Source organism: Myotis daubentonii, chromosome 8 (assembly GCF_963259705.1).
Source record: "Myotis daubentonii chromosome 8, mMyoDau2.1, whole genome shotgun sequence".
In the NCBI taxonomy this organism is placed as follows: Eukaryota; Metazoa; Chordata; class Mammalia; order Chiroptera; family Vespertilionidae; genus Myotis; species Myotis daubentonii.
In genome coordinates this window covers 80,871,899-80,893,124 of record NC_081847.1, presented here as the reverse complement: position 1 = coordinate 80,893,124, position 21,226 = coordinate 80,871,899, and the positions used below count along the sequence as shown (strand labels likewise).

The 21,226-nt window shown below is 38.0% G+C and overlaps 1 pseudogene; it reads left to right on the top strand.

Annotated features, from left to right (window-relative positions):
• The first annotated feature begins 18,784 nt into the window (after positions 1-18,784).
• LOC132239060 (peptidyl-prolyl cis-trans isomerase NIMA-interacting 4-like) lies at positions 18,785-19,197 on the top strand (annotated as a pseudogene).
• The last annotated feature ends 2,029 nt before the right edge of the window (positions 19,198-21,226 follow it).

Here is a 21,226-nt window from a genome sequence, read left to right as displayed (position 1 = left end):
ACATGACTGATAGATTTGGGGGCGGTTAGGAAAGGCCTTCTTCCCTTTTCACTTGAAACAAGTCCTGGTCCTGCTTGAAAAAGGCTTAAATCCCTTCAATCAGGGTCCAATCTTTTTTCTACGCCTACATCTAAAGTTCAAAATGCAGGTATCCTCAAGGGAAGGAAACTAGTGATTTATAATGTCTGGTGTTTGAATAACTATTATCAATTTCTAATGAATTTTTCAGGAGGGAGAGGAGAGAAAATGAGGCCACTGGACATGACAAAGAGGGGAGGCCAGGATACCAAAGAAAACCTTCATGAATTTTACATCTTTGAAGCCAATAACTCATTCTCCACACATTATTTAGCCACCCCTAACTTTAGTTGGTTTATAGTGGGTGGAGGAAAGATCTCAGAACAAGTGGTTCATTCTCTACCTTTCAAAATCAAACATATAGTCAGTCATTTTTGACCTTCTGGGTACCACCTACAAATTCAATCATGGCATATGAATTATCCCAGACCTTTCAATAATGACTCAGAAAAATCGGAGTAGTTCTTTGTCCTGGTTTTAGAATTTACTAGTGTGTGTTTTTTTAAACCTTGAGAACTTTTAACTTAATCTAAAGAAAAAAGGGTACTTTATTAATTGTATCTGCCTTCAGAATCAAAGATATCAGCAAGGTTAAAAAAAAAAAAAAGCCATGAGAACCACCATTTATTTCACTTTGAGAATATATGTACCAAACTATGCACTTTATACAACTAATATTTTAATTATTCACAAGGACCCTAAAAGGTATCTATTATTAGCCCCATTTTGAAAATTAACAACAACACAATGCTGAGAAAGCTTAAGTGATCTCCTAGCCAACGTGTGTTTAGCTCTCAGTTCTGTGATCGGAAGGTAGGTGGCTTGTGAATCACACAGATCTGCTACATAGTAGGAAGGGCCAAGAGTAGAATAAGGCTAGAACAGAGCAGGAGGATTTTAGACTGTTCCAGAAGCTACTCTTGGTCCCCCAGTCAAGCACAATACAACTGTAGATGCATCAAGAAAGGGGCCTATACATGATAACACTGAAATGAATCCTAACTCTATAAGCAAGACTACAGACTCTCTGTTATAAACTCTGCTAGGGATGGGTGAGCAAATATTCACTCAACTGTGTCTGGATGAAGATGGTCGGGGAGTTCCTTCTGGAAGGACTTGCCATCGTTTGAAGAAGTGCCTAGAGATGGTATGGGAGGAAATAATATATCAAAGAGAATAAGGGCATATCAAATCATTACTCTGGTCATTCTATGTGTTGCTTAGCAGTGTTGGTTTTGAGTGCCAAACCCTCAGGCTTTCTGGGATCACATTTTATTCTCTGTAAGGACAAAATTGGGGTTAGACTGCACAGGTAAGTTAGATAGCACATCATTTTGTCATTTGAGGGGAGGCCAACAGCCTCTTATATATCCATTTCTGGCCTCATATAGGTGTTTAAATTCCCATCATGAGGCACCATGCCTTTATCAAGAGCCCACTATTGAAATATTAATTCATGCACTAGCTGGTTTGCTCAGTGGATAGAATATGGCTTGTGGAATGAAGGGTCCCTGGTTTGATTCCAGTCAGGGACACATGATCCCCAGTAGGGGGCGTGCAAGAAGCAGCCGATCAATAATTCTCTCTCATCACTGATGTTTCTATCTCTCTCTACCTCTCCCTTTCTCTCTGAAATCAATAAAAATACATATATTTTGTAAAAAGAAATATTAATTCATGTAGAATGAGTAAAATCCAGATGATCCCTAAAAACTCTAGTGTCGATTGATTTGGCACCACAAGCGTATGTCTCAGGGGAGTGAAAAAAAGATTTAAGTTTTTACTTAGGAGAAGGATAGAAAACTCTGGAGCATAGGGAGTTGCCCAAGTAGGAACTTTGTGGTCTTTAGTGAATTACTCAACTGCAAGAACCATGGAGTAAAGACCTCAACAGAGGAAGGTGCTTGGTTGTGGAGGACTTCTGCAGGTGTTCTGAATAGTTACAACGGAAAAAGAGAGGGGTGCACAAAGACAAAATATCCAGTCCCCTCTGTTGGTTGTATTTGCATGAGTTTTTTTTTCTTCAAACAAAACATAAACCCTTTTCAACATAGTAAAAGACCACAGTCAGGACTTAAAGTTTGTCGATTTTAAGGAAAAGGTTTAATACTATTTTATTTTTTACATGAAATCTGGGGACCAGAGCTCACATCACATTATCAAGGGCAAACTCTATCAGAGTATATAATGTAAGCACAACGGTAGACCTTCCTCTGATACACAATTCTAGTTTAAAGAAGATTCATCTTCTCTTAAGTACATTCTGTGGAGAAAAAGAAAAATTCACAAAGCATGTGTAATTCAGTAGCAGCAGCCTGGAGTCCTCAACCTAGCTGGCATTCAGAGCATTTTATTTGATCGAGTCTATGACGTACCCATCAGCAGACTAGCTGTGAAGGGAGCTCATGATCATTTCTCCCGAAGAAGGGTGATTCCAAAATAGCAACCCCAGAGAGCCATCCACCACGGGAACAATTAGGCCTAATGGCATTCTAGTCTGCTGCTGCTTGCAGATTGCGCATCACAGCAGTTTACCCTGTAATTTTCCATCTCTAAGCACGTACAGCTTGCATATTCCAGCACTCTGCACAGGGGTTTCCTCATCTATCAAGCAACTTTTCAAACAAGGCCCGTGAAGAAAGAACAACAGGGAGTGACTAGTTCATGAGAGAAAACATATTTGGGGATCCTTTGTGAACAGACAATTAAATACTTTCATTTTTTTTTCTTCTCTTAGAGAGATTCCTGACCTTTGGAAAAGATGAGAGAGTATAATTAAAACTGCAGTGAGTGACTAGGTAATCAGAATAATAATAATGAAAGAACTGAAAAGAGATATTATATTAAATCAGAATCCAACCAGATTCTAAATATAGACATCTGTCCTCTAAAAATAAAGGAACTACCCTATAAATTCTTGCCATGTTTCCAACATGGTTCCTTATTACAGGAAAAAAAGACACTAGAGTAATTTTAAAGTATATAGTGTTTATCATGTTCTGAGAGGGTAAAAATGTATGAGCGTCACATATGTAGAAATAAATGAAGAACAACCAAATGAGAAAAGGAAGTCTATTTATTCAGAGCTTGCTATAGCAAGGGAGGCAGCTACCATTACTTACGTTTTGGCAGAGACTCAAAGACCAACAAATAACTGGGGAAACTTAATAGTGGGAAAGGGGGAATGTTTCAGGTAGGCGGTGATTAGAAGCTGTTGCCATGGGAAAGTTCTAGGTAGGCCAACTAGAAGCCATCTTTTCTGACTGGGTAAGGGTGCAAAATTGGCTTTCTCTGGATGGTCCTAAGTTAGAAGTGGGAACAAAAAATAGGGAAACTGTCAATTATTTGTCAGCCTCTGTCCATTCAGGCTGAACTGTTATAGAAATTACTGTTTAGTTTCCTGAATTGTTGCTAAAGATAGCAATCTGGCTTCGTGCAAGTACGATTTATAGCAGCCTGGTTTCCTGGGCTGGTTATTGTAGGTAAGGGGTTGCTTTCATAGGCAGGTTGCTGCAGGCCCTGGGTTAAAGTACTACTTTTATATAAGGCCTGGGCATTACCCATTTGTACATTCAGTCACTTACATACATTTAGATCATTAAGTAAGGTTGAAATACTTTATGTTCTATACCTGCCTAAAAGTCATAACACTACATGGCAATATTCTCTACTATAACTTATAGAAGCTTTAGTTTTTAAACTTCAAATATTTAAACTGCAATCATCTACCTGACACTGATTTTGTATATATTGTGAGGAAGAGATCAAGATTCACTTCTTGATATATGTATTCATTTTAAAATACATATATCTAATTGTTCTAGTGATATTTATTAGAAGACTATCCAATTTTCCAAACACCATTTATTGAAGAGACTGTCTTGACTCCATTGTATGTTCTTGCCTCCTTTGTCAAATATTAATTGAGCATATTGGTTCGGGTCGATTTCTGGATTCTCTATTCTATTCCATTGATCTATATGTCTTTTCTTGTGGCAGCACCAGGCAGTTTTGAGAGCAGTGGCTTTGTAATACAGCTTGATATCTGGTATTGAGATCCCACCTACTTTGTTCTTCTTTCTCAGGATCGCTATATCCTTTGCCCCACAGATCTCCAGTGCTGGCATTCATATACGCAAGTATCTGCCAGGAAACTGGTAGATTTTACTAAAGTTAGATATCTTCATATATTACAATGTAGCAATTATACTTTTAGGTGATAAGCAATAGAGAAGCATATCTGTAATAATAAAAATGTAATATGCTAATTAGACTGGACAGCTGAACGACCTTCCTGATGAAGCCTGGGCTGCGAGGGCCAATCCACTTGCACAAATTTCGTGCATCAGGTCTCTAGTATATGTATAAAAGACATGTATAAAAATATTTTAAATCAGTATTGCTTCTAATAGGTCCAAATTAGAAACAAGCTAAGTAATCATCAATAAGAGCAAGAATAAATACAGTGTATAAATTTATGTTATAAGTATCCATACAATGAAAATACTAAGCAACAATAAAAATAATGAACAAAGTTATCTATTTCAGGAACAAATCTTACTAATATAGTTTTGGTCAAAAAGAGGCAAAAATATATACTGTATGATTACTTTATCTAAGATATAAGCAAGTGAAATTCATCGGTTGTTAAAAGTTAAAAATATCTATGTTAGGGAGAACAGTGTAGATATTCATGAATGGGGAAGAGGACAAGAAAAACTATGAGTTACTGAAATGTTCTATTTCTTTGCTGAATTATTTTTACCTGATTCATTTTGTAAAAATTCAATTAGAGGGCTTTCAACATGTACCTTGTTTTTATGTATCTATGCTATATTTTAGTAAAAAGTTTATTTTTAAAAAATCAATAAAGTTAATAGCACACACATGTTCATGGCATGTATGGGTGATGTATGACAACACGTGATGCAGAGGAAAGAATGCAAAAAGTCACCAAGAGACGAGGCTTAGCTGTGGCTTTGTCATTAATTAGATTGTAATCTTAACAATAGTCCCTTGACTTCTCTGAGTTGTTGTTTTCTCCTCTGTGGGATGAAAGGCATTGAACCTTCAGGAAATTATATCCTCAAATTACATTTACCTCGATAACTAGAGCAGAGTTGCATACCTTCTCTATGCCTATTCCCATGGGAACTCTAATTTCTAATTCTTATGCTTTCTCTGCTGGTTTTATTGTTGAACTATCTCTATGGACTTCTCCCATAACATATTTCATCTTGGAATAATCAAAAGCTAGTTTAAAAAAAACAACAACACGTACTTCAGTGGCATGTGTAACTGGCCATCTGGTCCCATTCACAACTATGGCAAGATGACACTTTCTCAATCTTATTAATTCAGATCATATCTTCCTTTGAGAAGTTGGAGGGTCATATTCAATTCCACCTTTCCTGTCAACACTCATGGGGAACATTTGGCCCTTTTAGAGTTTAGCACAGGCCCATCCCTTCACTCTTTTTAAATGATGGGGCAAGGTTTGATATGCTAGAGGATGTCTTGTAAGAACATCAAAATAAACATTCATACAGCAATGTCCTCTACTCATTACCATGATTTAGAGTCATGCATCCATCTAAACAGCAAGATTAGTATCTGTTCTCATGCCCTTATACCTGCATTATAAGTGCAATAACTTTTCTCCTGTGTCATAGCCCCTGATTTCTCTTTGATCCAATCTATCTTGCACTATACTAGCACGTTAATATTTCTACAATACAACTTTCAAACTCTTCCAAAGCTTCTGATTTCTTACTTTATGTCATACCTCCTCAAATCTGAGCAAGCTGAAAGATCGCTAAAGAGCAGGTACTGTTTTAGGAAGGAGATTCTATGTCTCCTACTTGAAAGGTTGATGTGGTAAGTCAAGAGCAAACCCAGAATTCTACCCTTGGTTTCCTGTCCAATTTGAGGAAAGATGGGAAACCCAGGACTATTCTAGGCATTTTTACAGATGCTTTTCTGTCCTCTGTAAATAGAGGGATAAATTCTGCTTTGGCCAAACATCCAGCACTGAATCTGTGACTTCCTAAGAAATCATTCCCCTCAGTGGGTCCCTCTAGATAATGTTAGAACATTCTCTTTACTAACACAGTAAACTTTAACTGGACTAGGACCAGAGTAAAAATAAAATAAAATAAATAAAAGTGCTAAAATCAAGAAAAAGTGTGACTACACGAACTGTTTCACAGATTTTTCCCCCCTCAGATGTGAGAATAGGAAACTTCAGACAATATCCCCAAAAGTGACAGGTGTCCAGCAGTTGCTACATCAGCTCCTAAATAATCCCTCCAGAATAGTCTTTCAGAAAGGTTGAGAGTTCATTTAACACTATTGGAGCAGATAAGAACCTCTCAGACTCCAATAGGAGCAGCCACTGCCACTCAGGGAATAATGGAATAATGAATGGAAACTCCATTTGAGATCAGCAGAAAGACATTAGGAAAATTATGTTTATTGTTTGGTGAGGTCCATTTTCCCATCCCTTTACCCATGATGAAATACATATTTTATCATTTAACATGATACTTTGAAAGAATGTCTAAGGGAAAATGCATTTTGCTATAAGCCAAAGAGAAAGAAAGCTAGACTTCCCATAAAGAAATGTGGTGGAAATGGAAATAAGCAAGATATACCATATTATTCTGCCTATATCACCCATTTCCATTTCCTCTCCCCCAACCACTTAATACTTTTCTTCTGCAACCAAATAATAGTTAGTTCTTTTCCTGCACATGCTAGTATTTCATGCATTTACCATGTATTTACCTAAGTGCTTCCTCCTGTCTGGAATTCCAAACCGAGTTCCTATTCACCCTTTAGGTCCCAGTTCAAGCTCTCCATTCCCAATCTAGCCCTCTTGGACCTACTAGAAATAATTGATTATTTTTGTCTCTGTTACCCTCCTGTAGTATCTTACCAATTATGTACTTTTTTGTTGTTGTTGTAAATCCTCACCTGAAGATATTTTTCCATTGATTTTTAGAGAGAGTGGAAGGAGGAGGAGAGACAGAAAGAGAAACATCAAAACATCTATGTGTGAGAGAGATATTGACTGGTTGCCTCCTGCATGCACTCTGGGGATCAAGCCTGCAACCTAGATACATGCCCTTGACTGGAATCGAAGCTAGGTCACTTCAGTCCACGGGTGATGCTCTGTACCCACTGAGACAAACCTTCCAGGGCTATTTCTGTACTTTTATTGTGATATATATTACACTGCACTAGGATGATTTCTTTGCTGACTATTAAGGGTAGAGTCTAAGCCTTTCTAACCTACAGTATATATCCCTTTCACATGAAACTAGAGCATGCTCTATTTGTTGAATTAAATAGAATGGAAATTGAGGGGTAGCAAGGTCATTATGAAACATCCAAAGAGTAGGTGGGTGTTTAGTGCCCAGCTAAAAGGGTAACCCCAAGGGAGAAACATGAATACTATATCTTCTGCAATGGCTAAGACAGGGAACATATAGGTGATTTTCACAAAAATTAAATGACTATATGATTAAGTGATTATTATATAGAATGATACTGAGTTCACTTAAATTGGTCAGAGAACTAAAAAGAAAGAGTAAATTCAGAGCACCCATCAATGTGAGTATTTTGATTCATTGTTCTATCAAACTAAAAATATATTTGATCAGAAAGGGTAAAATTTTTAAAGTGTTCATTTTAAGAAAATAATAGCTCATGTATATTGCTCACATAGAACAGATGACAACATGCTAAGTATTACAAATGTATTCTCTCATTTAATAAATATGCTAATGATAGAAGTAAGGTTACTATCCTTATTTAGGAGAAACTGAGGTTTAGTATGGTCACATAACTCACAAATTCATGTAGCTGTTGGGGTTTGCAACCAAGAAATGAGAATAAAAACTGTACACAAAATAATTAGATCATACAGCACATTATGGGATGAGGTTATTGAGAAGAAAGGTAAGGGCCAATGTAAATTATGACTTTTTTCCATAGCACATAAAATTGTATTATTAAGATGCTCTTTGGAAACTCTTAGTAAGTTTAAATGAAATTGTTATTTCAGATTTCAGATATTGTAATTCATTAAAATATATTTTGTGGATTTTTTCCCCCAAAATATATGGTTGTGTTTAAAGGCCAGGCGACAGGAGACATCATTAAATGGAAAATTTTAAGATACCTCTACTAGAACTGGTATTCTAATAACAAAACCCCCTTCATCTTGTATGGGAAAACCTGTAATGAAGCCCTGCTGGCTGGTACATTGTGACCACATCCAAAACCAAAACAGCATGCCTCAGTGCAGATCCTCCCAAAAACAGATAGAGTATGCTGTTCCTCTAAGCCCTCAGGCTCCAATAGATTTTCTCAAGCTAGAGAAATGGGAAAGTGTTCCAGAAAAGAATGGACTGTGTCATTTTTTGTGGCATTTACCAAGTAGGAGCCCCAAGTCAGAGACTGCAAATGAGCTGAGTCCTGTTAATATGAACATTCCCCTAACAGCACCAAACTCACAGAGTTGAAATCCCATACCTGAACTTCTTCAGTTTGGATAACCTGATCCCTCCGATCTTCCTGCATTTTCATGAACAAATTGACTTGATATTCAATGACTGGAATGAACACAAGCCCATTCAATCCCTCACTCTAAATGATGAGGCATATCACAGTATTATACAACTAGTCAACTCTCATTAATCCTTATCTGAGAACTTATTGAAGCTAAACTCTTATATTGGCAACATTTGCAAAAAATAACAAAGCAATACAAATAAAGGAAAATATTTCATCCACCTGGTCAATTTGCTCCATCCTACACAAAATTTTACATTTGAAATCATTTATGAGTAAATGTTTAGTAGTGTTTCTGTTGATACAATTCCGGAAAAGATGTGTTTGTAACATTTTCATTTTGAAATAATTTCAAATTTAGAGAAAAGTTATAAGAATACTACAAGGAACTTCAATATGATCTCTATAGAAATCCACCAATTCCACCTCATTTGCATTCTACTCTATTTACTTTTTCATTTAGTTAAAGGCAGGTGGACCATCTAAGTCTTCACTTCCAGTAAAGACCACGCTTGTTCCTTGAACCTTCTTTTCAAGTCCCATTGTACAGACAGGAAAGTGAAGATACAGCATTTCCCTGACCTTACACTTACAGTAGGGCCATAATAGGCATCTTTCTGGATGTACTAGCCAGAGCTTGGTTTCCTAAGCCCTTCACTATAATGAAACGAATAATATAAGTTGTCCTTCTTATACTTGAGATGAAGAATTTTTTTTCTTCCCAAACAGCAATGCCCTTGACATTCTTCTCTACCCAGGCAATAAAGATCTGTGTTATACAGAATATCTCTCAGATTTCTAAACATGTTTTCTTGATAGCTTTATCATCCCTTTAACTTTTTTCTTACTCTCACCTACCTAGTTAAAGCTTAGAATTGGTTCAAATATCAATGGTTGCCATTCAGTTGCTGGTTTTAAATGACTCATCCAGACCTTTCAATTATTCAACACAATGTTTCCATAATTAATGCAAATAAAGAACTGAAAGGCTCTTCAAAACACTCATCTACTCTCTGCCATACCAGGGGAACAGTTCTTCCCTCCAGAAAGACTGGAGTGGGAAATGTGCAGAATACAGGGGTTTTGCACTAATTTTAAGGTCATCACCTGCAAATACACAATCCAGAGAAGGTGGAGTTGAATTCAACTAGACCCATTATTTTGAATTTGAATATTTATAACTCCATTCTAAATAAGTGCTTAACTTAATTCCATCATGAATCCCCCCAAAACCAGTTTGTGTATATAGTAGCAAGTTAAGTCTGGTTTCTCACCTCTCTATCCTCTTAGACTTTGGATGTGTAACAAAGCTTAGGGCCATGCACATTGAGAACTCCTGCTTTAGAGATCCCAGGTGAATGCAGGTTTCAGTTGTGTTTTTAGTGCTCCTTTTGCCATTCCCAGCCATGTGAGCTTGAAATGACTATAGTAAGTGGAGTAGACAGTATTACTAAATTCAATATTTCTTTGGACACTTGTTGACTCTCTGAACAAGTCTGGAAAACAAAAGGGTTATTTGAAAATAATCCTAGTTTGTAATCAGGTGAAAATGTGGCAGGCTCAGATAAGTTTCTTTTGGTAAAATTTTCCTCACACTCTCTTTGATGTCTCCCAGAAAACTAGGACTTCTTTCTTTAACTCCTTCAAAAATAAAATCCACCTACCAAGTGATTTCAGGAAACATGACTACTCACTAGAGTCCCTTAGAAACAAAATGAGGCAAACAGAAATTGAAATAACACACGTTTGTTTTAGATCACTTTAAATTGGCTCTAGCAAGTTAGACCTGGAAGAGGCCTTGATGATAAACTGAGATATTTTATGGATCAGCTGAGATACAGGGAAGAGAAAGGATTTGTGAGTCACATGGCTGGACAGGAACAGAGCTGGGTGTCAGGCCAGTCAACTCCATTCTGTATCTCTGGGCTGACCCTCACCATGCTCCCTGGGATGGGACAGGATGGTGAAATGAACAAAGTAGACAAATGTCATCTCTGCCATGCCCAGGCCTTTATAAGAGGAATTCACCCAGATAAAGAAAAGGGTTCTAGATATAGGCTTTCCCTAATAATGTTCCTTTATCACACTAATTTCTATTATACTTTGGGGGGGAAGAAATAATAATTAAATATGACCTGCAATTTCAAAAGTAATGAAATGTGCACTTTAATATGGCAAAGTGCTTTTAATGTCAACTCTAATATCCTCCTTCCCTGTCTTCATTGATCAAAAGTCCTTTTATGAAAATATAACACATGATATTAATACTTCATTTCCTGAGTGATAGGATTAAAAGGATATCTTATATATGTATTTTTTTAATTTTCTAAGTTTTCTACAGTGAGCATGCATTGCTTCATTAAAAATAAATTTAAAAAAATAGAAAAGGAACTATCCTTTAGAGAACATCTTTAATAGGATCCCATATTTGTTTTCTATTGGTACTGTAACAAATTATAATAAATGACCATAGATTTGGTGGCTTAAAATAACACAAACTCATGATCTTATAGTTCTGGAAGTCAGATGTTCAAACAGGGCTGGCAGGACCATAGTGCTCCTGGAAGCTCTAAAGGAGAACCAACTTCCATGTCTACTCTAGCTTATATAGCCACCTGCACTTGGTAGTTCACAGCCCCTTCCTCCATCTTCAAAGCCCGGAGCATCTTCAACTCTTTATCTCTCTCTCTCTCTCTCTCTCTCTCTCTCTCTCTCTCTCTCTCTCTCTCTCTCTCTCTCTCCTCTGCTTCCATTGTCACATCTCTTTTGCTTCCCATTTCTAAAGACCCTTAGGATTCTATTGGGCTCACCTGGATAAACCAGGATACATCTCAATATCTTTATATTAATCCTATCTGCAAAGTCCCTTTGGCCATGAAAGGAAACATGTTCAGGGATGTGGACATCTTTGGTGGGGGGGTATTTATTCAACCTGCCACAGACCCTGTTCATCAAGCCTTTCTGATGTCTTCCAAACATTCTTGATCTTTCCTACCTCTCTCAATTTCTCTCCTGCTTCAGTCTTCATTCACCACTCCCTGCCTGTCATATACATAAATATACAAAAAACACACACACACCTCTAATTTGTATGTCTTTACAGATTATATAAACATTCTACTTAATATTATACCAATTAACATTCTTGATTCCTTCGTATATGGACTCTAAACAGAATATTTTTTCCTCTTTTGCTCTCACTCTCCCGTCTTCATTCAACTTAGAAATATGAGTGAGCACCTACATAGTCCCAGGCACTATGTGCTAGAGAAAGAGCATTGAGAAACACAGATGAGGATACTGCTCAGAGAACTTTCCTCTGCTAGAAAGAATGAGATAAACCTGCAGATAAATATATAAACAAAATAATTAGACTTTTTTTTTCTAAGTACTGGGAGGAAAACAGGTGGAATATAATGAATGAGTAATAGAGAGATGGGTGATAAAATCATCAATGAAGCTCTCTCTAAAGGGTGAAATTGAAACTGAGACCTGAAATGGGAGAACAAGGTGGAGTGGAATAAACACAGATTGGAGCACTGTGGTTAAAGACTGTCCTGAGTCACTTCCCACAATATCTGCAATAGATCCCAGAATTGTTTTGCAGCCTGAGCACTGGTTTGGGATTGGGGAGACATAAATAATAGAGACAATAGAGAAATAGCCTTCAGTTTCCTCATCTTTAATGTGAGGGAATGGAATAATAAAATCAAATTTTCTATAAATATGCATAAAATTTCATTTTACATCATTTTAGATGCGCTGTCCTTTGGGATACTAAAAGTCAAAGGCATTTGGAACTAATATACTGCTGTATTTAGGGGTGTGTGTGTGTGTGTGTGTGTGTATGTGTGTTATAAATATTGAGTTGGTAGAGTGTTTGTTCCAGGAATCATTAAATAGACAAAATGACTAAAAAATAATTACAAGTGTATTATGGTCATCTAAGCCCACATTATCATTTCTGAAATGAAGCCTCTGATTCCTTTGTGCTCCTAATAAAAGTGCATGCCCAGCGACATTTACTGCGGGGACTCAGACATGCTGACCACAAGCTGCCTTCGTCCCCTGGCCACCTCCCAACACTGGAAAATTGCCTAACACTGCTGACCCCAATATGATTTGGATTCTAGTCAATACCTATGAAAACATTATAGATCATTCTTATTTGATCATAACAAGGCAGCTCACTCCTGTTTTATAATGGTCATAAGTAAAAATAAATAACCAATTTTGCCTCAATGAGATAAAATCAATATTTCTCCTTTGTAATATGCTTCTCAGAAAGAAAATTCACAAATTAGTCTCATTTCTAAAGGCCTGGTAGCAAATCACTCAGAGGTATAAATTATTTTTCAAGTCAGCAGGAAATGGGGCAAAACACACTATCCATATTTTGCAGGTCCCCGACAAGCTCATAGTGGCTCAACTTGGAGTAATTTTTACAGATGATTACAACGGATATATATCCTTGTGTACCTTAGAACAACACAATCTAATTCTTTTTTGTGACCAAGCATAACATAAAACGAGATTTATCTGTGTGCTCACAATATCTATTAGGTGCTGTGGAGATGGAGATGGGGTGAGCTACCTGTTTATTCAGTAAGACATTGTCACTGATAGTGTTCTGACACTTACGATAAATGCAGTTTCAGCAGCATGGCTATAAAAGTCATTCCTGCTGTTTATGTTTTTCCTCTTGAAACTCCCAAGTTTACAGTGGTAGTGTTCTGGAGAAAACGTGAACTTTTTCTTACAGGTATTCATCAGCTTTTCTGATTCCTTTGTGAATTTTTAGTGAAGGTCTTAGGCAATGTAAATGACATAAATATAATCAAGCACCTAACTTAGTTAAGGAAGAGATGAGAAAGAAGTAAAGATCATAAGCTTTTAGAAGTTAAAAATATAAGCTTTACCCAATAATTTTGCAAAAAGAGAAGAGAAAAATAAATGCAAATTCAAATATTTTCATTATTTATAATGTTTTTTAAGCAACTCAAAAATATGAAAATATGGGGAGGTTTGTATATTGCACAAGAGTCAAATAAAAAGACATATGACCAATAAAATGCATTATTTAGTTTGTCAGGAATTTTTGCTTATTTGTTTGATATTGTTTCTTATTTGCTGATTATTGAATATTATGAGAATAAATGTACAAAGGCAAAAGCATATTTTTAAAATATGTCATCAGGTCATGGACGAGGGTTTTCCCATAACAGCTGTGGTGTGTCTCCTGTTTGATTAGTGTTTGCAGAACAGCAGAACCACCTACCCACCACTGCCCGCCATCCACTCAGGCTCAGACATATCATAAGCATTTAAATATCACTTTGGTGGCAGTATATGCAAATAAAACAGCATAACACCCATAATACGTTTGAAACCTTATTTTCTTCAGTGTTAAAGCATGGTGCGGCTATTTTTAAGAATACCTATGTGTATAATTATAGGAAAACATGTACAATGGAGTCTGATTCAGAACTCTGAACTGAGACAAAGAATCCTGCCATCCAGAGGGAGGCACTCCTCCCCATGTCCTCTTCCCCTTGTGGATCCCACATTTATCAATGAGACCTCTCTGTGAGGCTGATATTCCCCTCATCTTCTTATGTACCCATTCATCAGTCCACACCAGTGTGGAGCAGTGTAGAATAAAAAACTCCTTCAGTTGCAACTTTAGCAAAAGAGAAGGCTGGAAGAAAGTACAGAGAACATTTAGTGGGGTATGGTAAGAGGACTGAATTCAAAGTTGGAATTCTGGGTTCTGCTGCTGACTCTCTCCTTAACTACAGTGATGCTGGCTAATTCCTTAATCTCTCTTTACCTCTACCCTATATAATAAAAGCCTAATATGCTAAGTGTCCAGTCATCCTGTTGTCCATTCAACCAATCAAAGTATAATATGCTAATGACTAGAGACCCGATGCATGAAATTTGTGCAAGAGTAGGCCTTCCTTCTCCCGGCTGCCAGCACTGGCTTCCCTTTGGCAACTGGAGCCTGGCATACCTCAGGCTTCTGGCAGGCACCTGGGACCCGGGCTTCCCTCGCAACCTTGGCTTCGTCTGGAAGGATGGAAGGATGGATGTCCGGACTAATTAGCATATTATGCTTTTATTATTATAGATATGCTAAGGCTGCTCAACCGCTCACTATGACGTGCACTGATCAACAGGGGGCAGACAGTCAACCTGTCGACAAGTTGCTAGGATGTACACTGACCACCAGGGAGCAGATGCTCCAACCGGTAGGTTAGCTTGCTACTGTGGTCTGACTGATCAGGACTGAGATGGGCCGGACCCGCCCTGGAGCTCTCCCACAGCCCCTCCCTGGGTGGTCAACCTCCCATGTCCCTCCCTGGCCCCGAGCATGCACCGGAGGGGTCCCTCGGCCTGGCCTGCGCCTTCTCACAATCTGGGCTGAGGAACACCCCTCCTCCCCCAAGTGCATGAATTTCATGCACCAGGCCTCTAGTTTATTTATATAGTAATGTACCACATAACAACATTTCAGTTAATGACAGACTGAATATACAACAGTGGTTCCATTAGGTTATAACAGCTGAAAAATTCCTAATGCCTAGTGATGCCGTAGCCCGTAGCCATTAAGACATAGTAATGGAATGCATTACTCATGTGTTTGTGGTGATGCTGCTATAAACAAACTCACTGCACTGCCGCTCATACAAAGGTCTAGCACATACAATTATGTATGATACACAATTCTTGATAATGATGATAAATGACTGTTGCTGGTTTATGTATTTACTATACTATACTTTTTATTGTTATTTCAGTATGTAATATTCCTACTTACCAAAAAAAAAAAATTGCTGTAAAACAGTATGCATGTTCCACAGGCAGAAGCCTCATACATTTAGTGTTTGCCATGCCTCTTAATCGCATCATTATCTCCTGAGCTTGATTTAATCTCTTGGTTTGTACAGTAACATGCTGTGCAGGACCAATGGGCTGTACCATAGAGCCTTGGTGTGTGGTGGGCTGGACCATCCAGGTTAGTGTAAGTGCACTTTATGATGTTTGTACAATGTTGAGTTCGCCTAACAATGCATCAGAACGTACCCCCATTGTTCAGTGGTGCACACTATATGTAACAGAAAGGGTTGGACTAGACTCCAAGCCTCCTTTCAGATCCCTAGGAATTCCCAACTTTAGGCTCTTCACTAAAAAGCTGTTTCCTTCTTCCTCTCACCATGTGGCTGATTTTATATAAATGACCTGGAACGACAAAACCTGTCACCGCCTGCCAGCCGAGTGTGCGTAGCTGACCTCCCTTCCACATGGCCTGTGTCTGTATGGCTGACTGGCTTGACTATTTGCAAGTCAGCCTCCCAGCAATTCATCTTATCCTGGCAAGCTGGAAACAATTTAGAGGTTAAGACAACTGGAGTAATCTGGCCGTGAAATGGCCACTCCCTGGCTCCACTTGGGGACAGAACCAGCCTTTTGTTGTCTGATGTAGCTGAGCCTCATTCTTATAGAATTGAGCTCAAAAATCTAATATACTTAGGCTTATTTTTGAGAAGATCACAGAGTACTACTGCCACTGAGAGACTGCCCATGTGCTCTTATACAGGTGAAGCAGGCAGAGAGCAGCATCACCCAAGTCCAAGAGCAAGAAATGGGCCACCCTGAGGGAGGGCCGCCTGGACCTTGTCCCCACCATCTCTCCTCCCAGAAAAGCCATGTCAACAGAGGAAAGGAAAGATAGCAAGTTTAACAACTAAAAGGACTCATGAAAAATGGAGGAAAAGTGCAATTCGATTTTCAGTACTTCAATGTTCATAATAAATTTCTGCTAAATAAAAGGACACATTTGTCTTGGGGAAAGGCTAGGGGTCAAGTTAACACCATGGACTCAAAGGTCAGAATCATGAAACAATTCATGTTTATTCTAACTCTGTGGTACATTTTTATGGAGCCATACAGTTTTAAATGTCCGTATGTCAAAAGTAAGCCCTGCTGGTGGAAACAGTTTTTCTTATGACATCAGTTAGGAACTACCTTCCTAAGTGCTACTGGACTATAAACCATATTTTGGGAAATACTGTCACAAATATCTCTGACTTGTGGCACTGAGAGAACAACTTTTAGGTTGAATGTTACTGAAAAGCATATTCTACTTTGCAGAAGTCACCAAGTATACTTCTTCCAATGTTACTTCATTGAACTTCACTCACTCCCTACTATAGGGTAGAGCAATCTAAACTATTAATATAAGGTGGGTTGAAAGTAGTTTTACAGTTGTAAGTATGTGAAACACAGAGTTTATTTTTGTGTTATTCATTAAATATTGTATTACATTATTTTTCCATAAGAACAACTATAAACCTACTTTTGCCCTATCCTGTTGTGTGTTTTTTTTTTAACTGTAACCTACACTTATAAATGCATTAGCTCATTTGAATCTCACAACAACCCTATTCTCAAAATATCTGAATATCTCAAAATGACACAGCTGTTAAGGGCAGCCCTTGGAATCCTGATCTTAAACCTGGTACTTTTCCAATTCACAAAACAAAACAAACAAACAAAAAAACAAAAAACAACAACAAATAAAACTCACAGAATTGCATTGGGCAATCAGATTCAATGTTAGCGTTTGGAAGACAAGAGAGCCAGGAATCCAAGCAAATGGAACCCAGAGGACACTCAGAAGTAAAATTTCCAACTCCAAGTGGTAACTGAGATGAGCAGAATGAGGTGGCACCAAGCACACAGTTTCATTCATCAAACCCTAGTGATTAAGTCTTTCATGACGCTGACATGAATATATCCATTAGCCATTTAAGTGATTTTCATTCTTTACAGAGCATTTTTAGAGAATTATGAAATGCCCTTTTCCCTTCTGAAGTACTTTCCCCTAAATTAACTACTGAACCTCTGACACCTTCACTAGTAAAAATAATTTTTGTGGGCTAAGATTTTAGTATTTAATCAAATCCAGCATTCCTTCATTAAAATTAAAATAAATTTAAAAATATTTGTCCTCTATAACCAGTGAGTAAGTGGGCATCAATGAAACAGTATTTGTACACGAACCCATTTCCGAAACAAGCTACTTAAAACTGAAATATGCACATAGCCTATATTAGACCACTGAAAGTCACATTGCAGAACCTGATTATAGCTTAAAATATGTTGCCTGATTCCCCAGCATCCTTCATTTCAAGGATATAGAATGACAGGCAAATGGAGCTGACGAAAATAAATTGCATTGCCCTGTACATTCAGTGAAGCTCACATTAAAAAAAAAGAAGAAAAGAAAAATAAAAACACAAAAAACATATTCTCACCAATTGAAAATAAACTCAAGTCTGAACAGAAGCATGTCTTTCCTCGCTGCTGTAAGAGAAAATGCAATTTAAAATACAGCTGAGATGTCCACTGAGCATACTGAACAGGAAAGCAAACTTTTGTGATGGAAGCATCCTGTTTGCTTCACACGACTGCTCTGTGGGTTTTGAAAGATGGATTTGTGTTTTTCGTTTCTAGGTATCAAATAAAACAAAGAGGTGTGCATTGCCCCAATAGATGTTCAATATGATGTGGGTCATACAAGGTCATCCTTCCAAATACCTCAGATCTCTGGAGAATTCACTATGTCTCATGAATCATTTATTTCCCTGGTTCAGCTAGACTTTTGTCAGGAGTCTCAACACTGTTATGATATGATGAATTGTGGCTACAAGAATAATTTTTTCCCCTAACTCACACATGTAGCTTTTTCTAAGGCTGTGTCTATACAGCACACAAAGGGCTCATTGAAAGGTTCAAATATGTCCATCAACAATTGCTTTTCTTAATTCATGAGGCAAATATCTTGAGTGACTGCTTTGGGAATTAATTTGATGAGTTTTTTGGCATTGTGAAAATATAGCCTTAGTCTTAACAAGGATTTGCTGCATATCCTAGAAAATAGACTTGTCAAGTGACAAAGGTTTTTGCACTATCTGTGGTCAATTTATGAAGAGCTGCACAGTTCAATTTGATGTAATTGTGCAGATAACTAGATGTTAAGCTTTGATACCTAGATTCTAGATTTCCACAGAAAGGCACCAGAAAGTTCATTAAAAATTATTTAATGTTTAGACAGTTGAGAGTTCAACATCAAGTTTCCTAGATGCTTCCCAAAGGAAAAAGTGGTTCTGGAAAAGGGTGGAAAAGGGGGAGCAGCATTTGGGAGTGACAGTTCTGACAAGGAGTCTCAGGGTCCCAAAGGTGACGGCAATGCAGTAAAGGTCAGACAAATTTGTGTGAAAAACATGGAAAAACAATGGAAGCCTTGAAACATTAAAGTCTGAAATAATATGCAATGAAATGGCCACACAATATGCTGAAGATAAAGCCAGGCAAGGGGGTGAATGGGGTTGGCTGACCAGAGGGTCCATGGTGGGACCATTTCAAAGCAACATTTGCTTTGCCTGTAAGTGGGCTGGACAAGCCTGTGTATCCAGACCCTCCAGTTAAGACAGAATGTGGATATCATATTATTATGGTTGAAGGCAGAAAATAAAATTGTATGGAACACTGGGAAAATTATTTAATGTTTAATTAATTTAATCTGAACATTTTTAAAGGGTAGCAGTTATATGCACTCACAATTCCCCTTCTGTTCTGATGAGTTTATTCCTCCACCTATCACCTATTCTTCTCCAACTTTTTTTTCCCTTTCCTGGAAGAACAATATCCAACCCTTTAAGTTCTAAGTCAGGAACAAAATCTCCAAAGCCTTCTGGGGCCAGGCAGGCAATACACTGGTTGAAGTGAGCAGGACATGGATGCACATATGTACATTGGCGAGGAAGCAGGCAGCATTCAAACCCACCCACGTTTGTGGTGTTTACTTCAGGCCTGGCTTGTTCTCTCTCATCTTGGGAGGAAAGAGTACTATTGTGTACGTAGCCCATGCCGAAGAAAACATTTCCATGTAGCGTAAAGTTTAGACCGATAGGCTGGGGTGATAGGAGAAGGTGTTGGACAAGTTAGCTTGGAAAAGAAGTGATCCCACGAGGCTAAGTGGGTGGGGGTTTTCTGAAAAGGGGAAGACTACGTTGTGAGCTCGTCATTATCTCAGCTCATTGTTCTTGATGTTGATGCTATAGTGGGTGTCAAAGGCTGGGGCAGTAAACAATACAGAACGAGCATTATGAATCTATGATCCTATGATTTCTCAGTCCCCTATTCATCTATTCAACAAAAGCTTTAAGCATCTTTGTGTGCCACGCCCCATGTTACATGCGGGAAAACAAAAACTCTTAACTCAAAAAGAACTGAAAAGAAACATTGTTTTTTCTATTTGGGAACTTGATTTAAAAAAAAGCAAGATAAGTAGAGAGGCTTAAATGAAAGAGATAAGAGTTAAAGGCCCCAAATGGATCTAGTGATATCAAGCTGACCAAAGAAAAGGGAAGAAAAGTTCTGCTTTAGTCCCAGAGAACACTGGCAGCTCAAGCAAGGACAGGAAACAAGGATGCATGGCTGGGGAAGGGGAGCCTTTTGATAGGAAGGGGTGGAAGACAGGGAGTAAGAGGTAAGGTTAGAGGGGTATGGAGAGGATCTCCCAACACTCAGTTTTGGAATTTAGACCGTGTCCTGCAGGTAGGAAGTTGCCATAAGGTCCTGAAGTGTTTTTTTTTTATCAGAGCCCAGGTGAGCAGCAAGGTTTATTTGCTTTGTAAAATATATTACTATTTTATTATACACATGTGGACTCTAAGGGTCAGAACTATGGCAATTTTCCAATACCAACATGTTTACTAAGCAGAAATGGCACTCAAACCCAAGATTTAAACCTGCAAACTCAGGGCTCTCTCTACAAGATAAAATCTTTACCGACAGCACAATAGCACCTGTTTTGTATCTCCACAAGTGCCCACAGATGCATCTGAAAACCATAACAATCAAAAAGGGACTAGGAATCCATATGCAGAGTTTTAAAGGTCATTTGGTTTGGATGGCAGGAATGAAATTATGTCCAATTTTCCACCATCATGCAGCTCCCATGTGCAGAGCCAGCAGCCTCTCGCTTTGGCTCATCTGAGCACTTTCAGGGGAGAGCATCTGTGCTGACCAGACCTCGCCAGAGCCTGAGCTGGAAAAGTCACAACACCAAAGGCCACCGCCATTAAAGCTAGGAGGAAGTCTGGACTCAGAGGTTTGCCCACCCAGTTGAGCAACCCAATTGCTTTAGGCCAAACTATAAAAATATATGATCATCTGCCCAGCTGCTGTGGCTCAGCAGTTGAGCATGGACCTATAAACCAGGAGGTCATGTTTCGATTCCTGGTCAGGGCATATGCCCAGGTTGTGAGCTAGATCCCTAGTAGGGGGACATGCAGGCAACAGCAGATCAATGATTCTCTCATCATTGATGTTTCTATCTCACTTTCCCTCTTTCTTCCTCTCTGAAATCAATAAAAATATATTAATATTTATATATACATTTAATATATTTTATGTAATATTATATATATATTATTATTAATATGTAATATTATTATTAATATAATATTTTAATTTATATGCAAAACATGTAAAGAAGAAT